At 36.1% G+C, this 7,500-nt stretch overlaps 1 protein-coding gene across 1 annotated transcript in view; it reads right to left on the bottom strand.

The window, feature by feature from the left end:
• Positions 1-7,500, bottom strand: part of LOC106872835 (homeobox protein 13) — a 62,202-nt gene that overhangs the window by 51,102 nt on the left and 3,600 nt on the right. The window contains exon 2 of the mRNA XM_052974333.1: positions 7,364-7,429. The gene's annotated coding sequence lies outside the window, so the exon portion shown is untranslated. The remainder of the gene's footprint in view (positions 1-7,363; positions 7,430-7,500) is intronic.

Genomic DNA, 7,500 nt, shown 5'->3' with positions numbered 1-7,500 from the left:
ATAGATAATTATTTCTTTTGTTAGAATTAAGTCTTGTTGTTGTGAGATGAGGTGGATGTGATTATATATATTTATTTATTTATGGGTTTCAGCCAAGTGGCTGTGGTCATGCTGGAGCACCTATATTAATATTATCTTGGCAATTGAATTAACTTGTTTGTGATAGGGCTATTATTATTATCCTTTTTTTGCGGGGTGGGGTTCGATAAATTACGTACCCGTTGAACACTGGGATGGACATACACATACACTTACCCTGCCCCCACCCAAACTTGCTGGCCTTGTGCCAACATTTGAAATTATTATTATTATTATTGAAATTCGAAATGAAGAAAGACAAAGTAAATTTTTATAGATGTAGAACACAACGAATTAGATGGGGTTTCAAAATGGATTATACAAATTAAAATTGTTCATCGCAAACACATCCTCACTAAATCTTTCAAAAGGTCAGTTTGAGACTGAAACAGAACCACCACTGCACTCAGAATAAATACATATATATATATATATATATATGCGTACATTATGATATACACACAGAGACTTCTATACATATACACTCACACATATGTAAGCGAATGACCACTCAGTATCTTTACAGTAGAGCAACATTATACTTTAACAATGCCGGCTAACTTAGCAAAAGTTTGAATTAACTGTCAACCTTTGCTTATAAATATTATATGTATGCATTATTTATGTATGTCTTTATATATATATATATATATATATATATATATAGATAGATAGATAGATGTGTATGTATGTATATATATATTATGATGGGGCCACATGACTAATCCTCCTCCTTCACCCCTAACTGGTAAACCACATACACACAGACAAAAGCTTACCAAAAATCCTTTTAAAAGGAACCATTGTTTTAGCTCTTGTGGTGGGGGAAGTAATAATTCTGAATATCTTGTATTTGGTTGCAATTCAAGTTCAAATCCTGCCGAGGTACACTTTGCTGTTTATCTTTCCCCAGCATAGTAAAATAAATACAGAGGTCTACTCAATTAATTATAAGCCAGCAAGGGAAGGAGGGAACCCTTAAGTGGTTGCCCACCCTGCTAGAAATAGCAGGCAAACCACCCTCAAATCACACCCTAGGACATATTGGATAATGTAGCCTGTTAAACTGTGAGTAAAAAGGGATGGTCACAGCTAGAATGTCTCAGATGATCAGGGCTGAACTGGAGCTAAACAATAACAAAGTTATGGGTAACCTGCAAGAAATAACAGCCCAATATTTTCCACTACTCATTGTCTTAATTAAACAAGGTAATGATACCATTAAATAATGTAGTGATGGTCATAGCTGGAATGTCTGAGTGTAGATCTAGCAGCTCAGAGCTGACATTGAGCTAAAAACAACCCACTAATTGTCTCCCCCCACACTGACATGAAAAAAAGGATACACTTTTAGAAATGCTAGGCCAGCCCTCCACCTACACAAAAAACACGCAACTAATGCCGTGTAAACGTGAACAACAGAGATAGAATCTGCTGATGCCACCCCCTACGCCCCTCGCGCCATTGCAGCCCCATTCCTACGTTGAAGATTAAATTACATTTCAGAATTTACAACACATTTAAAGATTTATGTAAATTTATTAAACGATGTGTACAAACAAGCTTCCTCTTTATTTCCTGATTATTTACTCAAGGTTGTCATTAAAGCCATCTCTCTGTCGATCCATCCATCCATTCATTCAGTTGTTCCATGGAGACAGTCGATCCCTCTCACTCGAACCGATACTTTCCCCATTTCCTCGGCTCGTATGTATTTTATAAAACAAAAATAAACAGAAGCTCCCAATCCATACACCGTAATTAATGGAAAACTTGAAAAGTAATTAACAAACATTATTGCAATGGATTGCAGCAGAGGAAAATTCAAGGCCGTAACCTTTGGTGACATGCCAGTGCTAATGAGGAATAATCAGTCTCCAAAGAATGTCAATGAATTTATTCCTTTAATTAATGGTACTCTACAGGTTTTTACAAATAAACGTACTGCATGGCTTCTGCTAACAAAGGCATCAAACAGCTCATCATCATCATCAACCATGCTTGCATTGGCTGGATGGTTTGACAGGAGCTAATAAGCCAGAGGACTGCACCAAGATCCACCATCCATTTTGGCAGAGTCTTTACAGCTGGATGCCCTTCCTAACGCCAACCACTCCAAATTCTCCCATGGTCAGCTTCACTTTTAATCCTTATGGGGTTGATAAAAAAAAGTACCAGTTATATAAATGGCTGATAAGATTGACAAACCTCCTCCCCACCAAAACAGCAGGTTCAAAACATTTTCATTAACATCATTCTGCTGTTTCATTACATCAAGTATGCGCATGCTCATTTTACTATTACATTTTCAAACAGATGGCATCCCTAGGTAATTTACCTTTGGTCATTCTTTAAAGTTATTAGATCACTAGATGTTCACTCAAAACCTTTCCACACTCCCATCTATATGTCTAATTGTTCCAAAATCTAGCAATTTAGTTAGACTCTGCTTTGCTGATGAGGTTATATAAGACAGAAACATAGTTCAAGTTGTCACTGCACAACTTAAACACCAGATACATTCCACAGTGCATTCCATATTTAATTTAATTCATAATTAAACGTTCTGCTTCCTACATCAATCATGCTAGCATCCATTCTACTATTAAGTTTCCATGCAGTAAGCACCTCTAAATATTTCTTCTCTTCCCTGACAGCTATTATACATGACAGCCTGACAGTGTCATTTCTGTTAGAATCCACGAGGATCAGTTTTCAAGCTCTTATCTGTTTCCATTAACTAATTACGTTAATAATTTTGGCACAGAGCCAGCAATTTTGAGATGAAAGATAATTCAATCATATTGCACTCGGTACTTGGCTGGTACTTTATTTTATCAATCCCAAAATGATGAAAGGCGAAGTTAACCTTGGAATTTCTACAGCTAAATGTTCTTCCTGTCACCAAACCTCACCTGTTTCTGAGTAAAGTACCGTTTCCCTGGTGACCGGACAGGTTTTCACAGAAGATTGGAACCAAAGGACAAGGCTTATGTAAGTGAGGCACATGACAATCCTGCGATGCCAACTCGCTCTACTCACACATACATATAGAGATTCTTTCAGTTTCCATCAACCAAATCCACTTGTGAGCGTTTGGTTAGCCCAAGGCTATAGAAGAAGACATGCACAAGGTGCTGCACAGCAGGACTGAACCTGAAAACGTGGTATAGAGAAAACCATGACTGAGTCCAAATAATAAATAATAGCCATTTCAAATTTCTGGCACAAGGCCAGTAATTTTAGGGGATGGGGAGTTGATTACATTAGCCTCTGTACTTAACTGGTACTTTTGTTGATACCAAAGATTTGCTTGTCAGTTGTTTGACTGTAACCAGTTGAGTATGTTCCTTGGTGGCTGACAATATGTGCATCTCTGATCATGAGCAGAAGTAGTGGGGGAAGCATCATAGCCATGTGTTGAGAGGAATTCTTTGGGAGTTTGAATAATTCACCCCTGAAAACATGAATGTTTTGTTCATCACACTTTATTCAGGGATGGGCCACTCAACCTGAAGAAAACTCTACCAGAGCCTCACCTGCAAGGTCATGCACTGTTTATCTTGATACGAGATCATCATGCTACACACATATGGTTATGATGCATGTGCCTGGGGTACCCTTGTCACAGGGGTAGTCATGCTGGATATATTGGGCTTTGTATATTTGTACCCCAGTGCCATTTTGATGGCATGCACTGCTCTCTCACTCAATAATAATAATAATAATAATTAGAACTATTTATACTGTCTTGAAAGAAAGCAAACAACGATAAAAATCTATTTCTTCAACAAATTACTTATATGACAGACTAGAAAAATAGTAAGACTTTGTTATTTGAGATTTCCAATCTAAAATATATAAATAATAAGGAAAGACTTAAAGATAATTATCTGAATGGAGGAGTATTCTTGAAAATTTCTCCTGCAGTAGCACAGGTAGAAATATAAAGATGATTAAATATTTCTACAAAATATTATAAACTGAAGGAAAAAAAAAAAATAAAAGCAAAAACAAATGATTGCAAACACGATGTACTTTTTATTTGAAGCAAAAAAACTGAACTTTATTTTTAAAACAGAAACCCGAAATTTAATCTTCTGTTATCTTAGAGAGTCAGAGTCAGAGAGGAGAGAGAGAAAGACAAGCTGAGGGAGAAAGAGAGAGAGAGAGATAAAGAAGAGAGAGAGAGAAGACACAGGACCAAGTAGTTGTTAAAGTTTATGGGAAAGATTTCCTTCTGAATAAAAAAAGAAAAGTGAAAGGCTTTAGGAGAAGGGGACATAATGTAGGCAAAGCTAGAAAATTTGTAGGGTTTTTGTTTTGATCAATGACTGATTGATTCTTCTTTTGCTCTCTGACTCAGAATAGGGCCAGAATTTTCAAGGGAGCTGTTAGTTGTGACTTGTACTTCATTTCATTGAGCTCAAGGGGCAGAAGGGCCAAGTTGATCTTAGCAGAATTTGGAGTGAGTGACAAAAAAAAAAAAAAAAAAAAAGGCTATAAAAACAGTTTTGCTGCAGTCTGAAGGGGTTTTGGTCTGTGGTGATGACTGGTTGAGTTGAGGAATAGAAATGTGTTTCTTGGGCAGCAGGAAGAAGTAAGTGAACAACACCCACGAACAGTTAACAGATAGGTGTCTTGCTGTAGAGGAGATATATGGTTACCCAGCCAGAGAGAGAGAGCAGGCTTTAAAAAAAAAAAGAAATCATGTACTGGGGTCAATTCGCTTGACTAAAAATTCTTGAAGGTGGTGCCCCAGCATGGCCACAGTCTAATGATCGAAACAAATAATAGAATGAAAGAATATCATTTGATTGATACCAGAGTGACAAAGAATCAAAAGCTGACCACAAGAAGATTTGAACTCAGAACAAAAGAAATTTCAGTAGCGTAATAGACGTTTAGTAGCGCACTGCATGGACTCGTCTTTTCAGTATTTAAAACCATTTAAATGTATTAAGCTCCTTTTATAGATGTGTGTTATTCAGTTAATCAATAAAAGATGATAAAACTGCCGACAAGTCCTGTCTAACATTTGAAAAGGATGGATGGACAAATTTTAAATTAATTTTCTTGGGTTATGCAACACCTAGAGCAGATGAATTTAATTTATATTTTCATTCGAGAGTTACTTCACAAGAATCTCTAAAGATATATACACACATATATACAATATATGTACACACATTACATACACTTACACATGCACACACAAACATACACACACACACACACACAAACATACACACACACACACATATATATATAAATATATATAAAAAAGTTTAAAAAATATGAAATACCACTTCAAGGAAAGACTAAAATTTTAGAGCAAGCATTTTGTTCATTGGCCATATAAAGGCGGGTTGATTGTCACGAACATACCTCTTCCTTCTCTCTTTCTCTCTCTCTTACACACACACACATACAAGTAATATAAGAAGGAGAGGAAGAAAATTTAATTGAATTACAACTGGTGAGTGTTTCTTCGAATGTTGACATTCAAACTAGCATGTGTAAAAAGATGCTGTCAAATAAATAAAGCTACCAACAAAAATCTGAAATGGAAAGCTGAATGAATAGAATATAATTTTCTTTTCTCTTTTTTTTTTTACTCTTTGTTAGTTCAGAATGACAAAGGAGGAACACTGCCCATAGACTTTACACATTGTTCTTGATTGAGGTGGAGAGATAAGAGGAGGAGGAGGAGGTGGTGGTGGTGATGCAGTTTGGTTTGTCCAGCATAAACCCTAACAGGAGAGTGATGGAAATGAAAGAGAATGTTACTTGGAAGTGGGGGAAATATGGAGACAGCCAAACAGGTAAATAGTTAGAAAGACAGGTAGACATGTAAACAGACAAACAGGTTAACAGAAAGACAGGTAGGCAAATAGACCGACATGTAAAAAGACAGACACCCAAACAGGTAAATAGAAAGACTACTAATTAGGGAGAAAATTAGTTTAAGACAAGATGGAGTTTGGGTTTGTGCCAGGGAGAAGCACCACTGATGCTATATTTCTGGTAAGACAGCTGCAAGAGAAATACGCAGCCAAAGATAAACCTCTGTACTGTTCTGAAGGTTTAGGTGATGCAAAAAAAAAAATTGTCAAGGCATTTCAGATAATTCGCTCTCACAACTTCCAACTTTGTTACCACCAATTTCCTTAAGCACTTTTTATTCTTTCTTTTTTCCCGTATTTCTATGTCTGAAATCTCAATAGTACGTAATCTAGACTTTCGAAAACATTCCTGTCCAATGTCATTTAAAAATATGTCTTTTATAGAGTTACAAACAAAAGTTAAACCCGCTTCTATGTTGTCACTTTATATGCTAGAAACAACGACCAAATCTCCCACTAATTTACAACCAGTTATGTCTAATAGACTTGATGGTCAAGACTAAAACGGTGATTTAAGGTTCATCTATTTTGTTCTATTGATTTCGGTCACAGGAATGTGGCGGTCGTGCTGATGCACTGCCTTGAGGGCAACTTCAACACGAAGAGGAATTCATTTATTTACTTAACGAGGACTTCGAAATTAGTATCTCTAAAACGACGGCCATCGCCATAGCGGCGAAGTTTTGGATTTACGCTGTCTTTGAAGTCCCATACTTCATGGGAAAGAAAAAGTGGTATTAAAGCAGGAGATGACAAGAATAAGAGTAAGATTATTAAAACTTTGGCGAAAGTCTTTTTCAGAATTGTAATTCCTGTTGTATGAAAAAGATTGGAATGTTTGAAAAAAAGGGAAATTAAAAAAAAAAAAAAATCAACCATTTTCTTTTCCATAACATATGGGGCCTCCAAGGACATGAATGCCAGCACTTTGCCCAGATTCATGTCAATCTGACAAGCTCATATTTATTTACAAAGGCAAATGGTGAAGTAGTGGTTTTCGTGCTTTGACCAGGGGTTATTTATGAGCAGAAACTAAACAGTTTGAAAGCATTTCACATCATTCAGTTTTTTGTTTCCTCCATTTAAAAAATGGTCAGATATTAGCAGCAGCAGCAGTTTTTCTGGACATACGCTAGAACTAGATTAGTTTTAATCAGAAATTGAAAAATATTAACAACACGAATCAATCCCAAGTAAAATAAATATATTTTAAACAAATTGTCGGTCCGACAACAAAGACTGCGACATACAAAACAAAAAAGTCAAAAAAGGAAATGAGCCTTTTACCATATTACCGTCCGCCATTAAAAATTTCTTTTTTGGGGGGGGGGGTTGGCCATTTCCAAAGAAATAAAATATTGTAAAGTTATTTTACTTACCCTGTAAATATAAATTCATAAGTTGTTTGGGATATTTTTTTCCCTCCGCAATATAAATGCAATTTCCTGCAAATAATAACAATAATAAGTAGAATATTTCAATAAATCTCACTAGCCAGCTAGAGACATCATGGGAT

Source organism: Octopus bimaculoides, chromosome 18 (assembly GCF_001194135.2).
Source record: "Octopus bimaculoides isolate UCB-OBI-ISO-001 chromosome 18, ASM119413v2, whole genome shotgun sequence".
NCBI classification, from domain to species: domain Eukaryota; kingdom Metazoa; phylum Mollusca; class Cephalopoda; order Octopoda; family Octopodidae; genus Octopus; species Octopus bimaculoides.
Note: the sequence above shows the minus strand (reverse complement) of the source record. Positions and strands in the feature narration are given on the sequence as shown.